Below are 12729 nucleotides of genomic sequence, written 5' to 3' on the forward strand. Positions count from 1 at the left end.
TTGTAATTCTTCTTGTCATTGTTTTTATCATCGTTTTATTTGTATTTGTTTTTTTTTATGGTTTTTGTCATTGTTTTTGTAATTGTGTGTGTCTTTTTTTCCTTTTTTTCTTTGCTTTAATCTTTTTTTGTCCTTGTTTTCGTCATTGTTTCTGTCATTGCTTCTTTCTTTGTTTTCGTCTTTTTTTCTGTCATTGTTTCTTTAATTGTTTCTGTCATTGTTTCTGTCTTCAATTTTGTCATGGTTTTTATCATTGTTTTTTTCATTGTATTTTACATTGTTTTAATCATTGATTTTGTCATTGTTTTGATCTTTATTTTTGTCTTTGTTTTTTTTCTTTGTTTTTAAATTGGTTATTATCCTTGTTTTGTCATTGTTTTTTCATTGTTTTTGTCATAGTTTTTGTAATTGTTTTTGTCATTATTTTTTTCATTGTTTATGTCATTGTTTCTTTCTTTGTTTCTGTCTTTGTTTCTGTCATTGTTTCTGTCTTTGTTTTGGTCATTGTTTCTGTCATTAATCTTGTCATCGTTTTTGTCATTGTTTTTGTCATTGTTTTTGTCATTGTTATTATCATTGTTTTTGTCATTGTTGTTGTCATTGTTTTAGTCATTAATTTTGTCATTGTTTTACTCAATGTTTCTGTCATTTTTTTGTCTTTGTTTTTGTCTTTGTTTTTTACTTTGTTTTTATTTTTGTATTTGTCTTTAATTTTGTCATTGATTTTGTCATTGTTTTTGTCATTGTTTGTCTTATTTTTTTGGTTATGTTTGTTTTTGTAATTGCGTTTGTCTTTGTTTTTGTCTTGTTCTGTCATTGTGATTGTTTTTGTCATTTTTTTTCTTTTTTTTCTTTTGTTTTGTCTTTGTTTTTGTCATCGTTTTGTCTTTTTTCTTTTTGTTTTTGTCTTTGTTTATGTCAATGTTTTTGTCCTGGGTTTTGTCTCTTTTTTTTGTATTTTTTTGACATTGTTTTGTCATTGTTTTTGTCATTGTTTATTTCTTTGTTTTTGTTTTTGGTTTTGTCTTTGTTTTTGTCATTGTATTTTTCAATGTATTTATCCATGTTTTTGTCATTGTTTTAATTATTGTTTTTATCATTGTTTTTATCATTGTTTTTGTCATTGTTTTTCTCCTTGTTTATGTTCTTTTTTATTTCTTGTTTTTATCATTTTTTTGTCATTGTTTTTGTCTTTTTTTTTCATTTGTTTTATATCTCAGTTTTTGTCTTTGTTTTTGACACTGTATTTGTCATTGTTTATTGCTTTGTTTTTGTATTTGGTTTTGTATTTGTTTTTGTCTTTTTTTTGTCAATGTTTTTGTCCTTATTTTTGCCTTTATTTTTATATTTGTTTCTGTCATTATTTTTGTCGTTGTTGCTGTCCATTTTTGGTTTTCTATTATAGTTCTTGTTTTCATTGTTTTTGTAATTGTTTTTGTCTTTTTCATTGTTTTGTTTGTCTTTGTATCTGTCTTTGTTTTTGTCATGGTTTTTGTCTTTGTTTTTTATTTGTTTTTTTGTCCTTGTTTCTGTGATATTTTCCGTCTTTGTTTCTGTCATTGTTTTCTTTTTGTTTTCGTCATTGTTTTTTTCTTCGTTTTTGTCTTTGTTTTTGTCATGTTTTTTGTCTTTGTTTTATATTCGTTTTTTTCTATGTTTTTGTCTTTGTTTCTGTGATTGTTTCCGTCTGTGTTTCTGTCATTGTTTTTCTTTTTGTTTCTGTCATTTTTTGTCTTTGTTTTTGTTTTTTCTTTTTATCGTTGTTTTCGTCATTGTTTTTTTCTTCGTTTTTGTCTTTGCTTTTGTCATTGTTTTTAACAATGTTTTTGTCATTGTTTCTGTTATTGTTTTGTCTTTGTTTTTGCCTTTGTTTTTGATTGTTTTTGTCGATGTTTTTTAATTGTTTTAGTCTTACAATTGATCTTTGTTTTTGTCATTGTTATTGTCATAGTTTTTGTTTTTGTTTTCGTCTACGTTTGTGTTTGAATTTCTGTCCTTGTTTTTTCTTTATATCTCTCACTGTTTCTGTCATTATTTTTGTCATAATTTCTGTCATTAATTTTTACATTGTTTTTTCAGTGTTTTCGTAATTGTTTTGGCATTGTTTTTATCATTGTTTTGTTTGTTTTTTTTGTATTTGTTTTTGTCATTGTTTTTGTAATTGTGTTTTCTTTTTTTTCTTTGTTTTTGTCTTTGTATCTGTCAGTTTTCCGTCTTTGTTCCTGTCCTTGTTTCAGTATTTTTTTTTGTATTTTCTTTATTTTTGACATTTTTTTTGTCATTATATCTATCTTAGTTTCTGTCATTGTTTCTGCCATTGTTTCTATTATTGTTTCTCTCATTTATTTTGTCATTGTTTTTGTCATTGTTAATATTATAGTTTTTGAATTTGTTTTTATCATTGTTTTTGTCATTGTTTTTTTCAATGTTTTTTTATATTGTTTTCGTCATTGTTTTTGTATTTGTTTTTTTCTTTGTTTTTGTCATCCTTTTTGTCATTGTTTTTGTCATTTTTTTGTCATTGTTTATGTCTTTGATTTTTTTTGTTTTTGTCATTCTTTTTGTCATTGTTTTGTCATTTTTTGTCATTGTTTATGCCTCTGTTTTTTATTTGTAATGTTGTCTTTATTTTTATCATTGTTTTTGTCATTGTTTTTTTCATTGTTTTTATTATTGTTTTGTTTGTCGTTGTATTTTGCCTTAGTTTGTCTTTGCTTTTGTCATTGGTTTTGGCATTGTTTTTGTCATTTTTTTTTCATTGTTTATGTCTTCGTTTTTTTCTTTGTTTTTGTCATTCTTTTTGTCATTTTTTGTCATTGTTTATGCCTTTGTTTTTTATTTGTAATGTTGTCTTTTTTTATCGTTGTTTTTGTCCTTGCTTTTGTCATCGTTTATGTTTTTGTTTTTGTCTTTTCTTGTCATTGTTTGTGTCATTGTTTTTGTCATTGTTTCAGTATTTGTTTCTTTCTTTGTTTCTGTCTTTTATTTGTCATTGATTTTGTCATTGTGTTTGTTTTTGTTTTTTGTTGTCTTTGATTTTGTCTTTGTTTTGGTCTTATTTTTTCTTTTTTTATGTCTTCGTTTTTGTCATTGTTTTTGTTAATGTATATGTCATTGTTTGTTTATGTCTATGTATGTCATCGTTCATGTTTTTTTTTGTCTTTGTTATGGTCTTTTTTTTCATTGTTTATGTCTTTGTTTTTGTTTTTGGTTTTTTCGGTTTTTTAATTGTTTTTGTCTTTGTTTTTGTCTTTTTTGTCATTGTTTTTGCCAATGTTTTTGTGATTGTTTTTGTCATTGTTTTTTCATTGTTTATTTCTTTGTTTTTTTTAATCTTTGTTTTTCTTTTTGTTTTTGTCATTGTTTTTGCCATTGTTTTTTTCAATGTTTTTTTATATTGTTTTCGTCATTGTTTTTGTATTTGTTTTTTTCTTTGTTTTTGTCATCCTTTTTGTCATTGTTTTTGTCATTTTTTTTGTCATTGTTTATGTCTTTGATTTTTTTTTTGTTTTTGTCATTCTTTTTGTCATTGTTTTGTCATTTTTTGTCATTGTTTATGCCTCTGTTTTTTATTTGTAATGTTGTCTTTATTTTTATCATTGTTTTTGTCATTGTTTTTTTCATTGTTTTTATTATTCTTTTGTTTGTCGTTGTATTTTGCCTTAGTTTGTCTTTGCCTTTGTCATTGGTTTTGGCATTGTTTTTGTCATTTTTTTTTCATTGTTTATGTCTTTGTTTTTTTCTTTGTTTTTGTCATTCTTTTTGTCATTGTGTTTGTCATTTTTTGTCATTGTTTATGCCTTTGTTTTTCTTTTTGTTTTTATCATTGTTTTTGTCATTGTTTTTTTTTCAATGTTTTTTTATATTGTTTTCGTCATTGTTTTTGTATTTGTTTTTTTCTTTGTTTTTGTCATCCTTTTTGTCATTGTTTTTGTCATTTTTTTGTCATTGTTTATGTCTTTGATTTTTTTTTGTTTTTGTCATTCTTTTTGTCATTGTTTTGTCATTTTTTGTCATTGTTTATGCCTCTGTTTTTTATTTGTAATGTTGTTTTTATTTTTATCATTGTTTTTGTCATTGTTTTTTTCATTGTTTTTATTATTGTTTTTGACATTGTTTTTTTCATTGTTTTTATTATTGTTTTGTTTGTCGTTGTATTTTGCCTTAGTTTGTCTTTGCTTTTGTCATTGGTTTTGTAATTTATTTTTTCTTAATTTTTTTCTTTGTTTTTTTTCCTTGTTTTTGACTTTTTTTCTGTCATTGTTTCCGTATTTGTTTCCGTCATTGTTTCTCTCTTTGTTTCTGTCATTGTTTCTGTATTTGTTTCAATCTCTCTTTTGGTTTTATCTTTGTTTTTTTATTGTTTTTGTCATTCCTATTGTAATTGTTTTTGTCTTTTTTTGTCTTTGTTTTTGTATTTGTTTTCGTCATTTTTTTGTGTTTGTTTATTTCTTTGTTTAAGTCTTTGTTTTTGTCTTTCTTTTTGTCTTTGATATTTTTTCTTATATCTTTCTTTGTTTCTGTCATTGTTTATGCCATTGTTTCTGTCATTGTTTATGTCATTAATTTTGTCATTTAAACTGTCCTTTTTATCATTGGTTTTTTCTTTGTTTGTATTTGTTTTTGTCATTGTTTTTGTAATTGTTTTTTTTTTCATTATTTATTTCTTTGTTTTTGTTTATGGGTGTTTCATTGTGATACGTTCATTGTATTTGTCAATGTTTTTATCAATGTTTTTTTCATTGCTTTTATCATTCTTTTCGTCTTTGTTTTTGTCATTGTATTTCTCGTTATTTATGTCCTTGTTATTGTCAATTTTTGTCATCGTGTTTGTCTCTTTTTGTCATTGTTTTTATCATAGTTTTGTTATTTTTTTTGTCATTGTTTTTGTCTTTATTTGTCTTTGTTTTTATCTTTGTTTTTGTCTTTGTTTTTTCATTGTTTTTGTGATTGTTATTGTCATTGTTTTTGTCATTGTTTATTTTTTTGTGTTTGTTTTTTTGTTTTGTTATTTTGTTTGTCAATATTTTTGTTTTTTTTAGTCTCTGTTTTTGTCATTGTTTTATTCAATGTTTTGGCCCATGTTGTTGTCTTTATTTTTGTCTATGTTTTTGTCATTGATTTTGTCATTTATTTGTCGTTTTTTTTTCGTTGTTTTTGTCCTTGGTGTTTTCAATGTTTTTGTCATTGTTTTTATCATTGTTTTGTTTGTCTTTGTTTCTGTTTTTGTTCTTGTCTTGGTTTTTGTCTATGTTTTTGTAATTGAGTTTGTCTATGTTGTTTTTTTTTGTTTTGTCTTCGTTTCTGTCATTGTTTCCGTCTTTGTTTCCGTCAGTGTTTCTTTTTTTCAATCATTGTCTCCGTCTTTGTTTCTCTCTTTGTTTTTGTTTTTTCTTTGTTTTTTCATTGTAATTGTCATTTTTGTTCTTTGTTTTCGTCTTTGTTTTTGTCATTGCTTTTATCAATGTTTTTTCATTGTTTCTGTCATTGTTTCTTTCTTTGTATCCGTCTTTGTTTCTGTCATTGTTTCTGCCATTGTTTCATTAATTGTTTCTGTCAATAATTTTGTCATTGTTTTTGTCATTGTTATTATCATTGTTTTTAACATTGTTTTGTCATTGTTATAATCATTGTGTTTGTCATAGTTTTTGTCGTTGTTTTAATCGTTGTTTTTATCATTGTTTTTGTTTTTATTTTTGTCTCTTTTTTACTTTGTTTTTTTCTTCATTTTTGTCTTAATTTTTGTCCTTATTTATGTCTTTGTTTTTTTAATTGTTTTTTTTTCATTGTTTTTTAACTTTATTTTTTGTCTTTGTTTTTGTTGTTGGTTCTGTCTTTGTGTTGTCAATGTTTTTGTCTTTGTTTTCGTCTTTGATTTTATCATTGTTTTGGTCAATGTTTTTTTCATTGTTTCTGTCTTTCTTTTTTCTTTGTTTCTGTCATAGTTTCCGTCTTTGTTTCGTTCATTGCTTCTCTCTTTGTTTATGCCATTGTTTCTGTCATTGCCTCTGTCATTTATTTTGTCATTGTATCTGTCATTGTTTTTATCATTTTTTTGGCTTTATTCCTTTTATTGTTTCCGTCTTTTTTCTGTCATTCTTTCTCTTTTTGTTTCTGTCATTGTTTCTGTATTTGTTTTGTCTTTGTTTTTTCATTGTTTTTGCCATTGTCTATCTTTGTTTTTGTCTTTTTTTGACATTGTTTTTGTCTTTATTTTTTTCACTTTTTTTGTCGATGTTTTCGTCATTGTTTCTGACTTTGTTTCTTTCCTTGTTTCTGTCTTTGTTTCAGTCATTGTTTCTTCCATTGTTTGTCATCAATTTTGTCATTGTTTTTTTTATTGTTTTTGTCTTTGTTTTTATCTTTGTTTTAGTTTTTCACTTTGTTTTTGTCATTGTTTTTGCCTTTGTTTTTGCCTATGTTTCTGACATTGTTTTTGTTTTTGGTTTTGTCTTTATTTTTGTCATTGTTTTTGTGTTTCTTTTTTTTGTTTTTGTCAATCTTTTTGTCATTGTTTTTAATCATTTTTTTATTGTTTTTGTCATTGTTTAATCATTGTTTTGGTCATTTTTTAAAAATAGTTTTTGTCAATGTTTTTGTCATTGTTTTTGTCTTGTTTTTGTCTTTGTTTTTTTATTTTGTTTTTGTCTTTCTTTGTCATTGTTTTTGTCATTGTTTTTGTAAATCTTTATGGCATTGTGTTTGTCTTTGTTTAGGTTTTTGTTTTTGTCATTGTTTCTCATTTTGTTTCTGTCATTATTTCTGTCTTTTTCTTTGTTTTTTCCTTGTTTTTTTTTCTTTTTTTTCATTGTTTTTGTCTTTGTTTTTGTCTTTGTTTTTGTCATTGTTTTTGTCAAAGTTTTTGTCATTTTTCTGTTATTGTTTATTTCTTTGTTTTTGTCATTGTTTCTTTCATTGTTTCTGTCATTGTTTCTGCCTTTGTTTTGGTTATTGTTTCTGTCATTAATCTTGTCATTGCTTTTGTCATTGTTTTTATAATTGTTTTTATCATTTATTTACTCAATGTTTTTGTCATAGTTTTTTCTTTGTTTTTGTCTTTGTTTTTTACTTTGTTCTTATATTTGAATTTGTCTTTGTTTTTGTCATTGATTTTTTCATTGTTTTTGTCATTGTTTATGTCTTTGTTTTTGCTTTTGGTTTCGTTGGTTTTTGTAATTGTTTTTGTGTTTGTTTTAGTCTTTTTTGTCATTGATTTTGCCAATGTTTTTGTGATTGTCTTTGTAATTGTTTTTGTCATTGTTTATTTCTTTGTGTTTTTTTTGTCTTTGTTTTTGTCATTGTTTTGTCTTTGTTTTTCTTTTTGTTTTTGTCCTTGTTTATCTCAATGTTTTTTTCCTTGTTTCTGTCTCTGTTTTTCACATTGTTTTTTTTATTGTTTTTGTCTTTGTTTTTATCTTTGTTTTAGTTTTTCACTTTGGATTTATTGGAGTCATTATTTCTGTAATAATTTTGTCATTGTCAATGTTTATGTAATGTTTTGTTTTTCTCATTTTCCAAAAAAAGACATCTAAGTTTTTGTTTTTGGTTTTGTCTTTTTTTTTGTCATCGTATTTGCAAATGTTTTATCCATGTTTTTGTCATTGTTTTTGTCATTGTTTTTTCTCATTGTTCATGTCCGTTGTTTATGTCATTGTTTTTATTATTGTTTTTGTAATTGTGTTTGTCATTGTTAAAATCTTTGTTTTTGTCATTGTTGTAATCATTGTTTTTTTCTTTGTTTTTGTATTTATCAATGTCTTTTTTTACTTTTTTTTGTCTTTAATTTTGTCTTAGTTTTTGTCCTTATTTCTGTCTTTGTTTTTGTCATTGTTTTATTCATTGTTTTTGTCATTTTTTGTCTTTGTTTTTGTTGTTTGTTTGTCTTTGTTTTATTCATTGTTTTTGTCTTGGTTTTTGTCTTTTTTGTCACTGTTTATGTCAATGTTTTTGTCATTGTTTTTGTCTTGGGTTTTGTCAATGTTTTTGTCATTGTTACTTTCTTTGTTTTTTTCCTTTTTTCTGTCATTGTTTCTGCCATTGTTTCTGTCATTGTTTCTGTCATTAATTTTCTCATTGTATTTGTCAGTGTTTTTGTTATTGTTTTTGTCATTGATTTATCATTGTTTTGTTTGTCTTTGTTTTTGTCTTTGTTTTTTCATAGTTTTTGTAATTGTGTTTTTCTTTGTTTATTATATTTTTTGTGTTTTTGACATTCTTTTTGTCATTGTTTTGTCATTGTTTTTGTGATACTTTTTTCAATGTTTCTATCACTGTTTATTTTTTTGTGTTTGTTTTTGGTTTTGTCTTTGAATTTGTCATTGTTTTTGTCTTTGTTTTTGTCTTTGTATTTGTCATTGTTTTTGTCAATGTTTTTGTCCTTGTTTTTGTCTTTGTTTTTGTCTTTAATTTTGTCATTGTTTTTGTCAATGTTTTTGTCCTTGTTTTTGTCTTTGTTTTTGTCTTTAATTTTGTCATTGTTTTAGTCATTGTTTCAATCATTGTTTTTGTCAATGTATTTGTCATTGGTTTGCTCTTTGTTTTTGTCATTGTTTTTTCTTTGTTTTTGTCCTTGTTTTTGTCTTTGTTTTTGTCTTTAATTTTGTCATTGTTTTTGTCAATGTTTTTGTCCTTGTTTTTGTCTTTGTTTTTGTCTTTAATTTTGTCATTGTTTTAGTCATTGTTTCAATCATTGTTTTTGTCAATGTATTTGTCATTGGTTTGCTCTTTGTTTTTGTCATTGTTTTTTCTTTGTTTTTGTCCTTGTTCTTGTCCTTGTTCTTGTCATTGTTTCTTTCATTGTTTTTATCATTGTTAATATCATAGTTTTTATTATTGATTTGTCATTGTTATTGTTTTTTTTGTTTTGGTTTTTGTCATTGTTTTTTCTCTTTATTTTTGTCCTTGTTTTTGTGGTTGTTTTCTTCGTTTTTGTTTGTGTTTTTGTCTTTGTTTTTTTTCTTTGTTTTTGTCATTGGTGTTCTCATTTTTTTGTAATTGTGTTTCTTTTTTTTCTTTGTTTTTGTCTTTGTGTCTGTCATTGTTTCAGTCTTTTTTTGGTATTTTCTTTGTTTTTGTCATTGTATTTGTCATTGTTTCTGTTCTTGTATCTATCTTTGTTTCTGTGATTGTATCCGTCTTTGTTTCTGTCATTGTTTCTCTTTTTGTTTATGTCATTGTTTCTGTCTTTGTTTTTGTTTGATCTTTGTTTTTTCATTGTTTTTGTCTTTGTTTCTATTTTTGTCTTTGTTTTTGTCTTTTTTTCCTTAATGTTGCTTTTGTTTTTCTCATTTTTTTCATTGTTTATCTCATTTTTTCTCTATTTGTTTCTTTTTTTGTTTCTGTCTTTGTTTCTGGCATTATTTCTGCCATTGTTTCTTTCATTGTTTCTGTCATTAATTTTGTCATTGTTTTTATCATTGTTTTTGTCATTGTTTTTGTCATTGTATTCGTCATAGTTTTAATCATTTATTTTGTTATTTTTTGTCATTGTATTTGTCATTGTTTTTGTCTTTGTTTTTGTATTTGTTTTTGTCATTGCTTTTGTCAATGTTTTTGTAATTTTTTTGTCTGTGATTTTGTCTTTGTTTTTTTCATTGTTTATATCTTTGCTTTTGTTTTTGTTTTCGTCTATGTTTGTGTCTGTGTTTCTGTTTTTGTTTTTTCTTTATTTCTGTCATTGTTTCTGGATTTGTTTATGTCATTATTTCTGTAATAATTTTGTCATTGTCAATGTTTATGTAATTGTTTTTGTCATTGTTTTTATCATTGTTTCTTTTGTCTTTGTTTTTGCCAATGTTTTTGTGATTGTCATTGTAATTGTTTTTGTCATTGTTTATTTCTTTGTGTTTTTTTGTCTTTTTTTTCATTGTTTTGCCTTTGTTTTTCCTTTTGTTTTTGTCATTGTTTATGTCAATGTGTTTTTCCTTGTTTTTGTCTCTGTTATGGTCTTTGTTTTTCACATTGTGTATTTCTTAGTTTTTGTTTTCGGTTTTGTCTTTTTTTTTGGTATCGTATTTGCAAATGTTTTTATCCATTATTTGTCATTGTTTTTTTCATTGTTTTTTCTCATTGTTCATGTCCGTTGTTAAATGTCATTGTTTTTATCATTGTTTTTGTAATTGTTTTTGTCATTGTTTAAATCTTTGTTTTTGTCATTATTGTAATCGTTGTTTTTTTCTTTGTTTTTGTTTTTATGTATGTCTTTTTTACTTTGTTTATGTCTTTATTTTTGTCTTTGTTTTTGTCCTTATTTTTGTCTTTGTTTGTGTCATTGTTCTATTCATTGTTTCTGTCATTTTTTGTCTTTGTTTTTGTTGTTTGTTTTGTCTTTGTTTTTTTCATTGTTTTTGTCTTGGTTTTTGTCATTTTTTGTCATTGTTTTTGTCAATGTTTTTGTCATTTTTTTGTCATTGTTTTTGTCTTTGTTTTTGTCATTGTTTTTGTCAATGTTTTTGTCATTTTTACTTTCTTTGTTTTTTTCCTTTTTTCTGTCATTGTTTCTGCCATTGTTTCTGTCATTAATTTTCTCACTGTATTTGTCAGTGTTTTTGTTATTGATTTGTCATTGATTTATCATTGTTTTGTTTGTCTTTGTTTTTATCTTTGTTTTTTTCATAGTTTTTGTAATTGTGTTTTTCTTTGTTTATTATATTTTTTTGTGTCCTTGACATTCTTTTTGTCATTAATTTGTCATTGTTTTTGTGATACTTTTTTCAATGTTTCTATCACTGTTTATTTCTTTCTGTTTGTTTTTGGTTTTGTCTTTGAATTTGTCATTGTTTTTGTCTTTGTTTTTGTCTTAAATTTTTTCATTGTTTTTGTCAATGTTTTTGTCCTTGTTTTTGTCTTTGTTTTTGTCTTTAATTTTGTCATTGTTTATGTCAATGTTTTGTCCTTGTTTATGTCTTTTTTTTTGTCTTTAATTTTGTCATTGTTTTTGTCAATGTTTTTGTCCTTGTTTATGTCTTCGTTTTTGTCTTTAATTTTGTCATTGTTTAAGTCATTGTTTTAATCATTGTTTTTGTCAATGTATTTGTCATTGGTTTACTCTTTGTTTTTGTCATTGTTTTTGTCTTTGTTTTTGTCCTTGTTCTTGTCATTGTTTCTTTCATTGTTTTTATCATTGTTAATATCATAGTTTTTATTATTGATTTTGTCATTGTTATTGTTTTTTGTTTTGTCTTGGTTTTTGTTATTTTTTTTCTCTTTATTACTGTCCTTGTTTTTGTGGTTGTTTTCTTCGTTTTTGTTTATGTTTTTGTGTTTGTTTTTGTCTTTGTTATTTTTCTTCGTTTTTGTCATTGGTTTTTTCATTTTTTTGTAATGGTGTTTCTTTTTTTTCCTTGTTTTTGTCTTTGTGTCTGTCATTGTTTCAGTCTTTTTTTGGTATTTTCTTTGTTTTTGTCATTGTATTTGTCATTGTTTCTATTCTTGTATCTAACTTTGTTTCTGTGATTGTTTCCGTCTTTGTTTCTGTCATTGTTTCTCTTTTTGTTTATGTCATTGTTTCTGTCTTTGTTTTTGTTTTGTTTTTGTTTTTTCATTGTTTTTGTCTTTGTTTTTGTTTTTGTCTTTGTTTTTGTCTTTTTTTCCTTAAAGTTGCTTTTGTTTTTCTCATTTTTTTTCATTGTTTTTCTCATTTTTTCTCTATTTGTTTTTTATTTTGTTTCTGTCTTCGTTTCTGGCATTGTTTCTGCCATTGTTTCTTTCATTGTTTCTGTCATTAATTTTGTCATTGTTTTTGTCATTGTTTTATCATTGTTTTTGTCATTGTTTTTATCATTATTTTTGTCATTGTATTCGTCATAGTTTTAATCATTTATTTTGTCATTTTTTGTCATTGTATTTGTCATTTTTTTGTCTTTGTTTTAGTCTTTGTTTTTGTCATTGCTTTTGTCAATGTTTTTGTATTTTTTTTTGTCTGTGATTTTGTCTGTGTTATTTTCATTGTTTATATCATTGTTTTTGTTTTTATTTTCGTCTATGTTTGTGTCTGTGTTTCTGTTTTTGTTTTTTCTTTATTTATGTCATTGTTTCTGGATTTGATTATGTCATTATTTCTGTCAATAATTTTGTCATTGTCAATGTTTATGTAATTGTTTTTGTCATTGTTTTTATCATTATTTCTTTAGTCTTTGTTTTAGTCTTTATTTTTGTCATTGTTTTTGACAATGTTTTTATAATTGTTATAGTCTCTTTTTCTTTGTTTTTGTCTTTGTTTCTGTCATTTTTTCTGTATTTGTTTTTGTCATAGTTTCAGTCTTTTTTTTTGTTTTTTCTGTGTTTTTGTCATTGTTTTTGTCATTGTTTCTGTCCTTGTATATTAATTTGTATCTGTCATTGTTTCTGTTATTGTTTCTGTCATTATATTTGTCATTGTTTTTGTCATTGTTAATATTATAGTTTTTGACATTGGTTTGTATCATTTTATTGTCATTGTTTTTTTCATTGTTTTTAAAATTGTTTTTGTACTTGTTTTTGTATTTGTTTTTGTATTTGTTTTCGTCTCTGTTTTTTTCCTTGTTTTTGTCATTCTTTTTGTCATTGTTTTTGCAATTGTTTTTGTCTTTGTTTTTGTCTTTGTTATTGTCATTGTTTCTGTCGTTGTTTTTTAGAAACAACAACAGCAACAATTTAGATGAAAAACACCAACAACAACAATTTAGATGAACAACAAAAAAACAACAATTTAGATGAACAACAACAACAAAAACATTTAGATGAACCACA

This window comes from Ischnura elegans, chromosome 3 (assembly GCF_921293095.1).
Source record: "Ischnura elegans chromosome 3, ioIscEleg1.1, whole genome shotgun sequence".
In the NCBI taxonomy this organism is placed as follows: Eukaryota; Metazoa; Arthropoda; class Insecta; order Odonata; family Coenagrionidae; genus Ischnura; species Ischnura elegans.